A 16982-nucleotide genomic window follows, 5' to 3' on the forward strand; every position below is an offset into this window, starting at 1 on the left:
GAAATCTATTGATCATGGCGTTTAAGGCTGAAGGTTTATTATGGGATGGATGCACCAACCTTTCAGTTAGTGTGGCAAATATTGCAAAGGAAACATCGGGTGGAACTGGGACACAATTTTTTGCTCAAAGGCTTCTAGATGCCTTTTCAGAAGAGCTACCAAGATTATTGATGAAATGGGAAATTCATTATGAATTGAATTGATACTATGAGTAAAACCTGTACCCAAAGTTCTGAGTTGGATGGTAACTGCAGAATTGAAAGGGGTGAATAATCCATCACAGGAAATATTAGGCTTGAAATTTCTAGCCTGAGTAGGTTTTGTTTGTGAGGAAGAAGGACGAAACCTTATGAGTGGGTGTTGACTGCTGGGAGATTAAACCAATTAACGGTGAAGAACGAGTATCCTTTGTCAAGGATAGATGTTTTGTTGATTAATTTTAAGAAAGGATCATTTTCTCTAGGTTCGGTCTTCGATCTGGTTATTACCAGTTGAAGACTCGAAAGGAGGATGTTCCTAAAACAGTTTTCGTACCGATGACTTTGTAATTGTTTTCATTAAGGGTATTGTGATTTCTTCGGATCCAAGGGAGCCATATGAGAGACACCCTTGGATGATTTTGTAATGTCTCTAGAAGCATAAGTTTTGTGCTTAATGTAAGAAATGCGAGTTTTGCTGATCCCAAATTTGCAATGAAGGTTAGAGATTTTCTAGAATTAACAAGATACTACAGAATATTTGTTGGGGGTTGGCAACGCCCTTAGTGGAATCAAATCGAAAGAATTGAAATAGAGATTAACCATTATACCAATGTTAACATTGTTAGTCAGTGAGGGGAAAATGTGATTTGATGTGATACTTCTATACAAGGATTAGATTGTATTCTGACACAGTTTAGGAGAGTTGTTGCCTAATTACTTAGACCAATTGAAGGAGTATGCGAAGTGGTATTTTAGTCATGATATTGAATTGGCAGTAATCATTTTGCACTGAAAGTTGGGAACCATTTTCTATATGGTGAAAATGTGAAGTCTTACAGATCACGAAAGCCTCAAATACTTTTCTTTTGGAAGAATTTAGATGGGAGACAATGGTGACGGTTAAAGTTGATTGAAATTTTTAACGGTGAGATTCTCTATCAATCTAGGAAAGAAAATTTGTAATGGATGCTTTAATTTGGAGAGGTCTAGGACAAGATTTTACCAAAGTTGGATGAAGATTTAAATAGAGTGGGGATCGAGTTCGTGATTGGAGAACTTGTTACTATCACACTATAGTCTAATGTATCAGCGCAGGGTGACTCTGAGCTACAAGGGTACAAAGAAAGACTTGAAACTAGGTCAACAAAGGACTTTTTCTTTTAATTTCATCTGAAGGGATTTTTTTTTATACAAAGACACGGTTTGTGTACCGGTCGATAAGGATATCAAACAGAAGATTCTAGATGAGTCTCGTACTACACCATACTCTTTACACCAGGGAACAACTGAGGAGTATCACGATGTAAAATGTCTTCTACTAGGCATGAAAGACGACATTATGGAGTATGTGTCAAGTGTTCAATCTGTCAGCAAGTTAAGGCAGAGTGTCAGAGACCAGTAGGAATATTTCAAACCCTAAAGATACTTGAGTGGAAATGGAAAGAAGTAACCATAGACTTTCTGGTTGGAAACTATAGAATTGTAGGGTTCTATGATACTATTTGAGTAAGTAGGAATAAGTGTACAAAGTCAATATAGTATTTCTTATCAGTTAAAGCAGATTACTGTGCTAATCTATTTGACAAAAAACTAGATCAACTCTGTCATGCTTCAAAAGTAATTATCTCAGATTGAGATTTAAAGTGTACATTTAAAGGCTGAGAGAGTCAGTGACAAGCATATGTGATAGATTTTGAGGTTTCTTGAAGTAAACATCATTCACTGAATGAGTCTTTATATAATAACAATTATTAGAGTACTGTGAATGTGGCACTGATGCGATTTAAAGTTTCAAGTTCGCACGTTGCTTTATATAAAGGATGAAAAAGCTATACTGATCTAAAGTATAGAGGCATTAAATTTCAAGTGGGGAATTTTATCTTTCTTCAGGTTGTTCCAATGAGGGGAATTCAGAAATTGGGAAGAAAGGAAAGTTAAGTCTCAGGTTAACCGGTCCGTCTGAATTTCTGGAAAGGGTAGGTCGGGTAGCTTATTAGCTAAACATACTCCCTGCTTTATCTAGGGTTTCTAATATGCACTTCAATGTTTCAGGAGTATGAGGTAGAAGCAATCTATATATGGAGTTATGAAAATATTGAAATACAAAAAGACTTGTCATATGAGGAAAAGTCGGTATAGATTTTCTGAATTGAAAGAGAAAGTGTTGCGAAGTAAAGACTATACCGTTAGTTTTAGTGCCCTGAGAGAATAACAAGATTGAAAGGCAATTCGAGAGTTAAATTCGTAGTTGCGAGAGCTGTATCCTGAGTTATTTGAATAATTTCGAGGACGAAATTTCTATAAGGAGGGGATAGTTGTAATATCCCGAAAAATATATTGATATTTTAATTGGACATATTTTTATTAAATATGTGATTAAGTGGGTATTAGAGTAGGATTATAATCCTACTTAAACTAATTACGAGTTGATTAGGAAAATCTGAGTAAATGAATAATAAAGCGTAATTGATTAATTACGGAGATTGTATTGAAATATGTGGGTATCGTAGATACCATAATTCGAATAAAATATTTTCGGGCCTGGCAATTGTGGAACTCGACAGAATGGTCAGAAATGTCACGATTGTTGAAATTGTGTTATATTGGAAATTATCTTAGGACTAGGTTAAGATGTTGAGAACTAGGTTAAATCGGGAAAGTTAGAAAATTACCAAAATGCCCCTAGGTTATTTTAAAGTTTAATTTCTTTGGGGGTAAATTAGTCATTTTGTATAATAGGTATTTTGACTTTCTAGACTTTGTGGGCTGCCCACTGTTATTAAAAAAAAAAAAAGAAAAAAAAGAAAGAAAATAATAAGAAACCCTATTTAAGGGAAAAGCTTCCAAGGCAAGAAACAACTTTTTCTTCTTCTCCTTCTTCTTCCCTTCGTGTGAACCAAAAACCAGCCAGCAAAGGATCAAAACTTCACCATTTCTCTTGAATTGAAGTAGCTTGTAGAACCTAAGCACAACCTAGAAGCAATCAAGGTAAGTTCTATGCTTTGTTCTAAGAATTTAATTGGTTTTGGAGTAAGGTTTTGTGTTTCAGTAGCTGTAGGAGTTAAAGTAAGTTAGGGTTATGTTTAGTTTAGATTTTTGAGTATGCTGAAAATTGATTTGGGTGGTTTCCATGGCTGGTTGACTTGAGTTGCATTGGATGAAGCTAAAAATTAAGTTTTCTTCACTTGAACATGTGATTTTGAGTTAGAGATTGAATTGTTGTGTTTTGAAGCTTGGAATATGTTGTCTTATGGTTATTATACTGCTCTGTAAAGTTTGGGATCAATTGGTTAGGTTTGGAGCAAGTTTTGGGACTTTGAAGAGCTGAAATTTTCGAGTTTCTGCTGTTGTGAACCGGAATTCCGGATGGAACATGGCTGCCAACCGGAATTCCGGATGGTCAATTTTCAGAAACGCCGATTTTCGTATTTTAGCCATAACTTCTCACTCGGGTGTCCGTTTTAGACATTCTATATACCGTTTCGAAGCTTATGAAGAGCTCTACAGTATGAGACATAGATTAGAGCCAAAAGATGTATTTTATTTTAGGGTGTTTTTACCATAAGATTTGGTAGAAAACCCTAAGTTATTTTATGCGGGTTTTAGACAGTGTTTTGGAATGGACCCTTATTGATTTACCTTTATCGTGACATAGGACTCGAAAGTGTCGGGCATCATTCCACTCAGGTCGGCCCACATACTTGACTTTGGACTTGAGGTAAGAAAAGTACTATATACCGTTTGTAGTAATTGTGATAGTCTCGATTATGATCGAGGGAAATATTATGAAACGATTATTATCGTTTGACTCGATTATGTTCGAGGGAAATATTATGAAACGATTATTATCGTTTGACTCGATTATGATCGAGGGAAGTATTATGAAACGATTATTATCGTTGTGGCTCGATTATGATTGAGTAAAAGAAACGGTTATTACCGTTATGAGTAATTACTCCTGAAACCGCGGATAGGTTTCTTACTTATCGTTTGTTGTATCGGACAACGATAGTGACATATACAGCTCGTGGTTAACGAGTGGTAGGGGTACTTTATGAAGTACCTAAATTATGTGGTTATGAAGTTGTGGAACGATCAAGACTGTTATTATGTGATGAGTTGTAATTGAATACATTTTTGTTAAGGTAGTATTGAATAAATGTTAAATTGCTTATGAAATTGGTCATTTTTCTTACAGTCTCTGTGGCTTAGGGATGTAAGAAAACAGGTTGTAATGATGTATGATTGGAGTGCTTTATGAAGCACTGAAATTGTGTGGATATGCTAATGTGTGAACTAGGGTGCTTTATGAAGCATTGAAAATGAATATTTATGATAATGCATGATTAAGGTGTTTTAGGAAATGCTGAGATTGTTGATTATGTATAGCTATAAATACTCTTAATTTTGTAATGAGTTGCTCGTATAGACGTTGAATTGTAAATATACGTTGAAAGAGTACAATCTACTGGTATGAATAATCTGTTGAAAAGAAATCTACTATCACTTTCCATAATTTTCTTTTGTCTAATAGCTTTCTTGCTGAGTCATTATGACTCACGTGTGCTTCATGATGCAGGTAAGAAGATTAGCGGTTCTTTTTGGCCACGAGTCAGAGGTCTCCCAGCAATGTACATATCAATCGTGTTGTCTTGGCTTCCAGGAAGCAGGATCACCCCTTTTTCTATGATTGGATGTATAACCTACTCTTGTATTAATGGTTTTATAATTGGTTATAAAAGAATTTTATTAGCAGGGGATCCCCATATTACGACAGTATTTTGAACTAAAGTTTCTATTTTTAAATTTAATTAAAGATAATATATATTTTTTTTGAATTAAACCACACTTTTCCTAAACTAATAGATTATTGATAATAAGATTATAAAAGCACACACGTGGCGTTCCTGAGGTTCAGGGCGTTACAGTAAGTCCCGGAGCTGATTTCTTCCTCGATTTCGTATGGTCCTTCCCAATTAGGTCCAACTACCCCCACTCCGGGTTCCTGAGTGGCTGGAAAGACCTGTCTTAGGACTAGATCACCAATAGTAAATTTTCTATTTTTAACCTTCGAGTTGAAGTGTTTAGCCACCTTCTTTTGATAAGCTGCCATTCGTATTTGAGACTCATCCCGGAGTTCGTCAATCTGATCCAACGCTTCTTGCAATAAAGCCTTATTTGTTGTTGGATCGTAAGTCATTCTCCTGTGGGATGGGAATAGTGTTTCCACCGGGACCATTGCCTCACAATCGTACGCCATTGAAAATGGCGAGTGGCCGGTTGTGGTTCTTGGGGTTTTCCGGTAGGCCCATAACACTCTTGGCAATTCTTCAGGCCAATTGTTTTTGTAGGCCAGTAGCTTTTTCTTCAGGGTGACTTTTAGGATTTTATTGATGGCTTTTGCTTGTCCATTTGTTTGTGGCCTTGCCACTGCGGAAAAGCTTTTGATAACTGCGTGTTGGTTGTAGAAGTCGGTAAACTCTTCGCAATCAAACTGTTTTCCGTTGTCTGAGACTATCTTGTGAGGCAAGCCATATTGACATACTATGTTTTTAATAACAAAGTCTAGTGCTTTTTTAGCAGTTATAGTCTTCATTGGCTCGGCCTCCGTCCACTTTGTGAAGTAGTCTACTGCTACTATAACATACTTTACCCCTCCCTTTCCCGTTGGTAGGGACCCAATAAGATCTATCCCCCAAACCGTGAAAGGCCAGGGGCTAGTCATCAGGGTAATCTCGTTAGGGGGGGGGGGGGGCTCTGGGTATGTTCGCGAATCTTTGGCACGAATCACATTTTTGGACATAGTCTGTACAGTCTTTTTTCATGGTTGGCCAGAAGTATCCTTGTCTCAGTATCTTCTTTGAGAGACTCGGGCCTCCTATATGATCTCCGCAGAACCCCTCATGGACCTTTAGCATAATTTGCTTAGCTTCAGGGTCTGATACACACCTTAGGTACGACATGCTGTGTAAAGACCGCTTAGTTTAATTTGGAAATTAGCAGTTAATTATGTTTAATTATGGAAAATTATTTATAGCTATTTAAATAATTATTTATACTGTTATTATTGAATTCTGAAATGCATTTTATGTCATTTAGTGATTTTTATAATTTTGCATTTCCGGTGCCGGTAACATGGAACTCGGTGTTTGGCTCAGTAAAATCACAATGTAGTATGTTAGTATTTTGGGGACAGTTATTTAGACATTGGGAATGTCGGGATTGGTCGGGAATTTAGAATTTCCCAAAATACCCCTTTAGTGCTCTTTATTCTATTTTAGTGGGAAGGGGCAAAATGGTCATTTTGCCCCATTGTTATTTTGTCCTTTAGTGGACTTTATATGGTGTAATTATATGTGTTTGTAGCATTTCTTTTGGCTGAAGCAAAGTGATAAAATAGCATTTCATTTTCTCATTATTCAAAAACAATTTCAAAACTTAGAAAATTAGAAATTTCAAAAGCTCTCTCTCTCTCTCTCTCTCTCTCTCTCTCTCTCTCTCTCTCTCTCTCTCTCTCTCTCTCTCTCTCTCTCTCTCTCTCTCTCTCTCTCTCTCTCTCTCTCTCTCTCTCTCTCTCTCTCTCTTTTCAGCCAAGCTTGGGAGCTGCTAGGGCTGGGTTTTCTTGCTTGATTCAAGGGATTTTCAGCAAGATCAAAGTAATTCTAGTGGAGGTAAACCTTGCTCTAGCTTCTTTTCTTGTTTTTGGAAGAATTTGATGGTTTGCATGCTTAGCTTAGGTTGATTTTGTTGCTTTGATTTTGGTTGTTGTTTGCAGAGTTTTAAGCATGATTATTTGAGTGGATTGGAGCTAGTTTGATGCATGTTAGTTGCCTTGATTCAAGCTTAGAATTTTATACTCAAAACTATGGTTTTTCAAAGTGAAAATGTGAAAGTAGCTGCTGTAAAGTTTGATTGTGTTTGAGTTCAGTTTCTGCAATTTTTATATGCATGAATATGTAATTTTAATCAAGGTTTGATGCATGATAGGGTTGTTTAACCAAGTTTGAGTTTTGAACTCAAAGCTTGGAGCTTTAATGGCATTTTTGGTATCTGTGTGTTCAGGACTGTTTTGATGCTTTAGTATTGTTCTTTGGGGTATTTAGAACAGGTCTGGAAGGTTTGGGGTGAATTAGATTTGATTTGAGCAATGTGTGAATTTTTGAAAGTTTCCTGCGAGGAACCGGAATTCCGGTTATGCTTCCGGAATTTCAGATGGGGTTCATGAATTTCCAGAACCGAAATTTCGGTTGTGCAACCGGTCTGCTGGTTGGGAAATTTTTAGGAACCCTAGATTTTCTCGTTTTTATGTTATTTGGGGCATTGCCATGCTTTTTATCGATAGGGAAACTTTTAGTTCCTAGTTTAAGTCCCCGGGAAGTGATTTAGTGTATCACTTATAGTGTTGTGATTGTTATGGTTTAGGAGCCTGTAAACCGCCGCACAGTTCGTTCCAGTCAGGTTGACCGACACACCTGAATACAGAATTGAGGTAAGATTAGTATAACAGTATGCATATATATTACATCTTTAGTGTGCATGTAGGAAGCCTGTTAGATTACATTAGATATGTATGTTGGCTTCGAACCATCCGACTGTGTCACATCGGTACAGGCTAGAGTATGACTAGCAGCTGGAGTATGACCAGTGTACCGAGTATAGGCTGACACTGTATCACATCGGTACAGGCTAGAGTAGGACTAGCAACTGGAGTATGACCAGTGTACCGAGTATAGGCTGATACTAGGGTTGGTGGTTTTGTACTATTTGACGTATCACATCGGCACAGGCTAGAGTATGACTAGCAGCTGGAGTATGACCAGTGTGCCGAGTATAGGCTGATACTGTAACACATCTGTACGGGCTAGAGTATGACTAGCAGTTGGAGTATGACCAGTGTACTGAGTTTAGGTTGTTACTTGTCAATAGTACCGTCTTATGAACGTTCAGGACTCAGTATCGTGTGGGACACGACAGTTAGGGTTATGGTCAGGGGTATGGGCGTCTGATCATAACTCGGGATTTATGTATGATATTTGATTATGCTTTTCTTACTGAGTTTGTCGACTCACAGTGCTATGTTTATGTGTAGGTAAGGGCAAGGCTAAGGCTGAAGGACCGTGAGAGCGAGCCGGTGAAGATTGTACATGTCGGGTCGGTTAGGCCTAGAGCGTACGATCCTCGGGATAGCAGTGCTTGTTTTGTAATTAGTCGCTAGGCGACAAGTATTTTGTATAGTCAGTGAACTTTTATAAAATGTTTTGTAATCGGGATCCCGAGTATTTTGTATAAATATTTTATAAGTTTAATTAAAAAGCAAAAATTTTAATTAATCACGATTTCCATAAACCTCGTTGATTAGCAACGAGTTGCATAGTACGTTTAAAAATCACGTAATACACCTTTGCTAGTTAGGGTGTTACATGCTGAGTCTTCTTTGGTAGAGAATGTTATCCATCATCACATAACGGTGCGCTTGATATTGTATCCTTCTAGACAGTGCCCTTTCTTGGGGCAACTCGCCTTTGGTTATGTATTCAATGATGGGGATCATCCAGTTGGGCTCTTTCTCAACTGCTGCCACAATATTTTTGGTTTTAATACTTAGTTTCGTGTGGCGTTCAACGGGCACCACCCCCAGTTTCTCAATCTCGCTGTCTGACGCTAACTTGGCCAAACAGTCTGCGTGAGCATTCTTTTCTCTAGGGATTCTATCCACTTTGTAGTCCGTGAACTCGTGGAGTAGCTCCCGGAGAATTGCTACATACACGACCATTTTTTCTCCACGCGTTTGATATTCTCCCGACACTTGATTTACCACCAGCTGCGAATCACTGAAGACTTCTACTCTTGTGGCCCCCACGGCTTTTGCTAATCTCAGCCCCGCAATCAGGGCTTCATACTCAACCTCATTATTGGAAGCAGTGAATTCAAAGCGTAGGGCCGCCTGGAGCCGGAGTCCGTTCGGAGATATCATCGCTACACTAGCTCCTGATCTGTTTTCGTTGGATGCTCCGTCCATGAACACTATCCACGCTGGGGTTTGTGGTGTTGGTATGTTTGCACTAGCTTCTGCTTCATTGCACTCTGTTATGATGTCCGCTAGCACTTTTCCTTTTATAGAAGTGCGCGGTATGTGGTGTATGTCAAACTGGCTTAACTCTATAGCCCATTTGAGGAGTCTTCTGGAAGCCTCCGACTTCTGCAGAACTTGCCTGAGGGGATGGTTTGTTAATACTTTGATGGGGTGAGCCTGAAAGTAGGATCTTAACTTTCTTAAAGCCATCAGGAGGCAAAAAACTAGTTTTTCAATCACTGAATATCGTGTCTCCGCCCCTATCATGCGCTTGCTGACATAGTACACGGGGTGCTGAGTTTTTTCCTCTTCCCGGACTAGGGCTGCGTTGACCGCATTCTCGGAGACGGCTAAGTATAGTAACAAGTCCTTTCCATGAACAGGTTTTGACAGGATTGGAGGCTTGGCCATGTGATCTTTTAATTTTCTGAATGCCTCGTCGCATTCTTCGGTCCATTCAAATTTTTGGCATTTCTTCAGAATGTTAAAGAAGGGAATGCACTTGTCTGAGGATCGGGAAATAAATCGGCTCAGAGCAACAACTTTCCCGGTAGGCTTTGTACGTCTTTGTGCTTCTTGGGAGAATGCATGTTCAGGAGTGCTTGAATTTTTTTCAGGTTCGCCTCTATCCCCCGTTGACTGACGATAAATCCCAGAAACTTTCCTGATTGAACCCCGAAAGTGCACTTCTTCGGGTTAAGTTTCATTCATATCTCCGGACTACTTCAAAGTATTCCTCGAGGTCATCTGCATGGCTTGCACATGCCTTTGATTTGACCAACATGTCGTCCACTTATACTTCCATGTTCCGTCCCAAAAGGCCTTTAAACATTCGGTTAACCATTCTTTGGTATGTTGCACCAGCATTTTTTAGTCCGAAAGACATGATCAGGTAGCAGTATACCCCCTTATCGGTCCTGAAGCTAGTCCATTCTTGATCCGCTATGGGCATCTTGATCTAGTTGTAGCCAGCATAGGCGTCCATGAAGGACAATAGCTTGAATTCGGAGGTGGCGTCTACCATTTGGTCAATTTGGGGAAGGGGGAAGCAGTCTTTTGGGCAGGCCTTGTTTAGATCAATAAAATCTATACACACCCGCCATGTCCCATTTGGTTTAGGCACCAGTACTGGATTGGCCAGCCATTTTAGGTAATATACATCCCGGATCATGCCACTAGCTAGTAGCTTGTCCACCTCTTTTTCTAGAGCTTCCGCCTTTACTGGATCAAGGGGACGCCGCTTCTGCTGAACTGGTGGCATATCCGGATTGACGTTAAGGACATGGGTTATCACATGCGGACTTATGCCGGTCATGTCTCCTTGGCACCACGCAAAAACATCTGTGGCTACCCTTAATACTTTAACTATTTTTTCTCTTTCCTCCGATTCTAGGCTCTTTCCCAACCGAATAATTTTAGTGGGGTCTAGGTTGCATACTGGCACTTCCTCGACGTCCTCCATAAGTTCCACAACTTTTTTCGAATCCCACACAGGGATCCAACTCATCTTCTTCTGCCAATTCTGGCTCGATCCCTTCACGGACCATCAATACTGGTAGGTGGGCCGCGACATTATAACATTGTCTGGCCTCACCTTGATTGCCCCTCACGGTCCCTACTCCGGCCTCCTGGGTGGGGAATTTCAGACACAAGTGTCGGATGGACGTAACTGCGCCAAAGTCTACTAGGGCCGGTCGGCCAAGGATTGGGTTGTAAGCAGTTAGGCAGTCTACCACCACGAATGTGCAATATTTAAAAGTACCCTGTGGTGTGCCCGGACACAGGGTGGCTGGAAACTTCACTTTTCCCATTGGGATAAGTGTGGTTCCGTTGAATCTCGTGAGGTGGGAACCGCTTGGCGATAGATCCCGGTCCATGAGGCCTATCGCCGTGAAGGTGTCTTTAAACAATAAATTCACGGAACTCCCATTGTCAATCAGTTTTCTAGCCACGATCTTGTTGGCGATGAGAGTCTCTATGACTAGGGGGTCATGGTGAGGAAATTGCACCATCTTTGCGTCTTCTTCCGTGAAAGTAATTGGCTAGTCCATGAGTTGGGGCCTTTGAGCCGGCAACTGAGTGACTTCCCACACCTCATCGTGTTTAACGACCCTAGCATAGCGCTTTAGTTCCTTTCGAGTGGTCCCTCCAATATGGGGCCCACCAGAGATCATGGCCACTCTCCTGTTGGGTCTTGGCGGCAGGCTAGGGGTCTGGTGAGGTCCTCCTAAGGGCACAGCTGGTGCCAGTGCTCTGGGCGCAGCTCCGGGTGTCCCTTGGGGCAATAGACCTCCTATCGGAACTGGGTTGAGATGGGGCAGCCGGTTCTTGATCCACTCATAGATGTGACCCAATCGGATCAAGTTTTTGATCTCATCTTTAAGGTTTTTGCATTCATTGGTGCTGTGTCCAATGTCGTTGTGGTACTCACATCTTTTGTTGGGATCCCTTTGGGAACTATCTCTACATAGAGGAGGCGGTCTCCGGTAGTGTGTATTCTGTCGCGTGGCAAAATACACACGTTCTTGTGAGTCCATCAGCTCCGTGTACCGGGTGTATTGGGGAGTATACCCCTTTCTTTGGCGCTTGTCCTCCGTCTGGTTGCTGCCTTTTGAGGACCTCTTGCTCTGGGAGCCTTGAGAAGGTCCGGTTAAACTTGCAACAGGAGCGGAGTGAGACGGGACTTGTCTGCTTACCCATGAGGGGTTCCCGTAGTGCGAAGATGCAGGAGCCAAGGCCTGGCTCTCATTGTATCCTAGAGTGGCAGAGAACTGTATACCGCTCATTGCTGGAGTAGCCTGAGGTATGGTTCCCGAGAGCTGAACTCCGGGTACATAACTTGTCACTCTGGTTGGGTAGTATCCTCCATAAGCCACTATTTGGGCCTCTTCTAAGTTGATGTATTTTTGGACCCTCTTCTGGAAATCTTGGAGATTCACAGCTCCTTCTTCTTGTAATTCGTTCCAGAATGGGGTTCCGGTATGGATCCCAGCTTGGAGAAGTGCAAGCTATTGTCCGTCATCAATTTTCTTAGTTTTCGAGGCTTCTTCCTTGAACCTCTTTATGAAATTTTTCAATGTCTCTGTGGGTAGTTGCTTGATGTTAGTCAGGGCACTGACTTCGAGATTAATCTTTCTCGCGGCGACAAACTGTCTCCGGAAGTTAACTTGCAACTTGTTCCAGTAGTCCACAGATCCTGGTTCCAACTTTTTGAACCATTCCTCCGCGGACCCACTTAACATTAGTGGAAAGCATAAGCACTTGGCGTCATTGTTGACTCTCATGACCGTCATTACTCGGTTAAACCGAGACAAATGATAGTTGGGGTCTGTGTCCCCGGTGTAAGCTGCCATTTCGGGCATCTTAAAATTTTTGGGGAGTTCTGCCTCCAAAATGTGTCTGGCGCACGGCTCCCAGTCCTCACAATCAGAGTCTGAGTCATCCCCTTTTTGTCTCCGGGAGACTCGAGCAATATCTTTGCGCAGTATGGATAGCTCGGCCATAATTCCTTCATTCAGCGTTCCCGCGGAGATCGCCGGTGCATGTTTCTTTTTGTCCAAGTGATCCCTCAAATCACCATGCTTCCCGTTAATCTGATTTTTTAGATCTATGTGAGGGTATCTTCAGTTCTTCCCTCCTTTCTCTCCGGGTTCCTAGTGCACAGAAACGCTCTTGCGGTCATCTCAATCTTGAGGGCCAAGACTCCCTTTTTGGAGTTTGCCCCTCTGCGGACCTTTCCCTTTCAGGAAATCTGAGCGAAACTTTTGTGGATCCTGCACCTTTTTCTTTTTCCCCGGGATGGAAGTAGGATTTTTCCATTGGTTTCCTTCAGAGAGATACCGTATGGGGCTAGGGTCCCTGAACTTATACTTCTGAGTGCTTGGTGAGGACTCTTCCGGTGTTTCTTCGAGTCCCGCAGGGATGGCTTTAGGGTGTAAGTGGATCCCTGGTGTCTCCATGGCTTTTTGCATGGCGACCATCACCTCTTGCATCTTTTTGTTTTGCTCTTTTTGGGCTGTGATCTAAGCTTCATGATCAGCAGCCTTTTGTCTCAAGAGTAGCAGTTCTGTGTAACTGCCTTCGTCGTAGGCGTTGTACTCGTCAAAGTTTTCCCCGTATTCGTCATTGTTGGCCTCCTCTCGCTCCTCGGAATCCACGTTGACTCTTGAGGCCACTTCCTCATCTTCAGGGTTTTGAGCGTCTTGAGGAGGACAGGGCTGACGTGTGTTGCGAGTTTCCACCATTGATGTTTAGCTTACAAGGTTGTTGTCTACTTGCAGACGCTTCCTTCAGCTCTCAATGAAAGCACCAAAATGTTGACAGAGGTTTTCGGGAACCAATTTAATAATATATGTAAGAAAGCTGTAGGAAGTTTAATGCATGAGATTTTTACGTGGTTGGGGCATTAATGAGCCTTAGTCCACGAGTCTTTTCTATTTATGAAAGTATTTATTACAGAGAATGTTCTTGGTAGATATTCTTCTTAGTTGCTCTCTTTAATTCTTATGAACCTAGAATTCTCGACCCCCATCTCAGTGCATTTGGGGGGGGGGGGGGTATTTATAGTGTTTTTTTGGGGTGATCCCTAGAACTGAATCACTTGTCTTTCTGTCCAGGTTTGATAGGGGCACATATTCCTAGTCGATGCAAAATAGGAAATACATAGCCTATACTCCAGGTATCTTAGGGGTTAAGTGGATATAATCCTTTATCCCTTCTTGATTGATGTGATCCGTCATAAAGTAGTCGTCACTAGCCTTATTAATCATAGCGTAATCCTGCAAAAGAGGGGTTACGCCGTTAGACATATTGCTTATGGCAGTTCCAATACGTTTTCTCCCATGCGGCATTAAATGAGAGGTGACTGTTCAAATAAGGTCCAGTACCTCCCGGAGATACCTTAGCGTTTCCTTGGTTTCCGGGAGTATGTGGAGCCTTCACCTCTCCTCCGGGAGGCATATTCTCGTTGACACTCTTGATGCAAAAAAGACTTAGTCGATTTATCTAATAGTCGTGCTTCTTAGATCCACGTGTCGTTGTCATATTAGTCCACGTATTTTGGGAAAAATTAAGGGCAACAGTAGTATATAATAATATTAAAAATGTAATGCCTTCATTACCTTCATGGTTAAGGGAGTGACTGAGAACCAAAAAAAACTCTTGGTCTGGTGTGAGAGTCACGAATACCAATATGAATTGAAGAGTCTTTTTTTTTTAATCTGATTAAAAAAAATAAATAATATTAATTAAGTATTGACAACTTAATTAATGACAAGTACTAGTATTAAGCTGACCAATAGTCAGCGTTTTAGTGAAATAAATAGTTTTTTTTTTCTGAATGTGATTAATAAGTAATTAAGTATTATTAATTTTATTTTTTTTTAAAAAAAATAAATAGTTTCGGGTTACGGGTTAAACCCGACCAAAAAAAATGGCTTATCCACACCCGAACCAGAAACCCGTTTGGAGGATTTTTCGGGTTGATAATCGCATCTCTTATTGGGATCCCTTCGCGAACTATCCCTGTACAGGGGAGGAGGCTTCCGGTAGTGTGTATTTTTCCTTGTGGCAAAATACACTCGCTCCTGCGTGTCCGTGAGCTCTGTGTATTGAGTATATTGAGGGGTGTACTCCCTTTGTTGTCGCTTATCCTCCGTCCTGTTGCTACCCTTTGAGGACCTCTTGCTTTGGGAGCTTTGAGAAGGTCCTGTCAGGCTTGCGGTAGGAGCAGAGTGAGACGGGGCTTGACCACTCATCCCCGAAGGGTTGCTTATGGGATTCCCAAAATGTGATGATGCGGGAGCCAAGGCTAGGCTTTGATTATATCCTGTTGTAGAAAAGAATTGTATGCCGCTCATTTGAGGAGTGACCGGGGGTATGGCTCAAGAGAGCTGAGCTCCAAGTACATATCCTGATACTACGGTTGGATAGTATCCCACGTAGGCCACTATCTGGGCTTCCTCCAGATTGATGTACTTTTGGACCCTCTTCTGGAAATCTTGGAGATTGGTTGTTCCCTCCTGTTGTAATTCGTTCCAGAATGGGGTCCCCTTATGGATCCCATCTTGAAGAAGTGCAAGCTGTTGTCCGTCATCAACCTTCTTGGTCTTTTAAGATTCCTCTTTAAACCTTTTTATGAAGTTCTTTAAGGTTTCTGCGGACAATTGCTTTATGTTAGTTAGGGCGCTGACTTCGAGGTTAATCTTCCTTGCAACGACAAACTGCCTCCGGAAGCTTACTTGTAGTTTGTTCCAGTAGTCTACTGATCCTGGTTCCAACTTTTTAAACCATTCCTCAGAGGAACCGCTTAATGTTAATGGAAAGCACAAACACTTGGCATCATAGCTGACCCTCATGACTGTCATTACCCAGTTGAAACAGGATAAATGATCACCTGGGTCCAAGTCCCCGGTATATGCTGCCATCTTGGGCATCTTAATAATCTTGGGGAGCTCTACCTCCAATATGTGCCAGGCGCATGGTTCTCGGTCCTCGCAATTGGAATCAAAGTCGTCCCCCTTTTGCCTCCGGGAGACCCGAGAGATGTCCTTGTGCAGTGTTGCCAAGTCAGCCAGAATTCCTTCATTTAGTGTCCCCGCAGAGACCGCTGATACATGTTTCTTCTTGTCTAGGTGATCTCGTAGATCACCGTGTTTTTTTGTTGACTTTTTGTCTTAAGTCAACTGGAAGGTATCTCCAGTTTTTCCTTCCTCTCTCTCCGGGCTCCTGGTGTACAGATACGCTCTTTCGGTCCTCTCGATCCTGAGGGCCAAGACTCGCTTTTGGGAGCTTGCCCCTCTACGGACCTTTCCCTTTCGGGAAATCTGAGCGGACCTTTCGCGGATCCTGCACCTTTTTCTTTCTCCCAGGAATGGAAGTGGGGTTTTTTCCCATGGTTTTCTTCGGAAGGGTACCGTATAGGACTTGGTTCCCTGGTCTTGGGTTTTTGAGTGTTTGGTGAGGACTCTTCTTGTGTTTTCTCGAGTCCTACTGGGTTGGCCTTAGGGTGTATATGAATCCCTGCCGTCTCCATGGCTTTTTGCATGGCGACCATCACCTCTTGCATTTTTCTATTTTTCTCTTTTTGGGCTGTGATCTCGGCTTCATGATCAGCAGCCTTTTGCTTTAAGACTAGCAACTCAGCTGTATAGCTACTTTCGTCGTAAGCATCATACTCGTCAAAGTTTTCTTCGTACTCTTCGTCGTTGGCCTCATCTCGCTCCTTGGAGCCCACATTCACTCTTGAGGCCACTTCCTCGTTCTCAGGGCTTTGAGCATCCTGAGGAGGACGGGGCTAACATGTACTGTTACGAGTTTCTACCATTGTTGATTTAACTTTTTTAAATTGTTGTCTGTTAAAGACACTTTCTTCAGCTCTCAATGAAAGCACCAAAATGTTGACCGAGGTTTTCAGCAACCAATTAAATAATATATAAGAAGAGTTGTAGAAAGTTTAATGCAGGAGATTTTTACGTGGTTGGGGCATTAATGAGCCTTAGTCCACGAGTCTTTTGTATTAATGAGATTATTTATTACATAGAATGTTCTTGGTAGATTTCTCTCCTATTTTCTCTCCTCGATTCTTTAAACCAAATCGTTCGACCCCTTTTCAATCTATTTGTGGGGTATTTATAGTGTTTTTCTGGGGGGATCCCTAGAAATGGATCACTTGTCTTTCTATGTTAGTTTCATAGGGGCACATATTCCCA

The sequence above is a fragment of the Cannabis sativa genome, chromosome 3 (genome assembly GCF_029168945.1).
Source record: "Cannabis sativa cultivar Pink pepper isolate KNU-18-1 chromosome 3, ASM2916894v1, whole genome shotgun sequence".
In the NCBI taxonomy this organism is placed as follows: Eukaryota; Viridiplantae; Streptophyta; class Magnoliopsida; order Rosales; family Cannabaceae; genus Cannabis; species Cannabis sativa.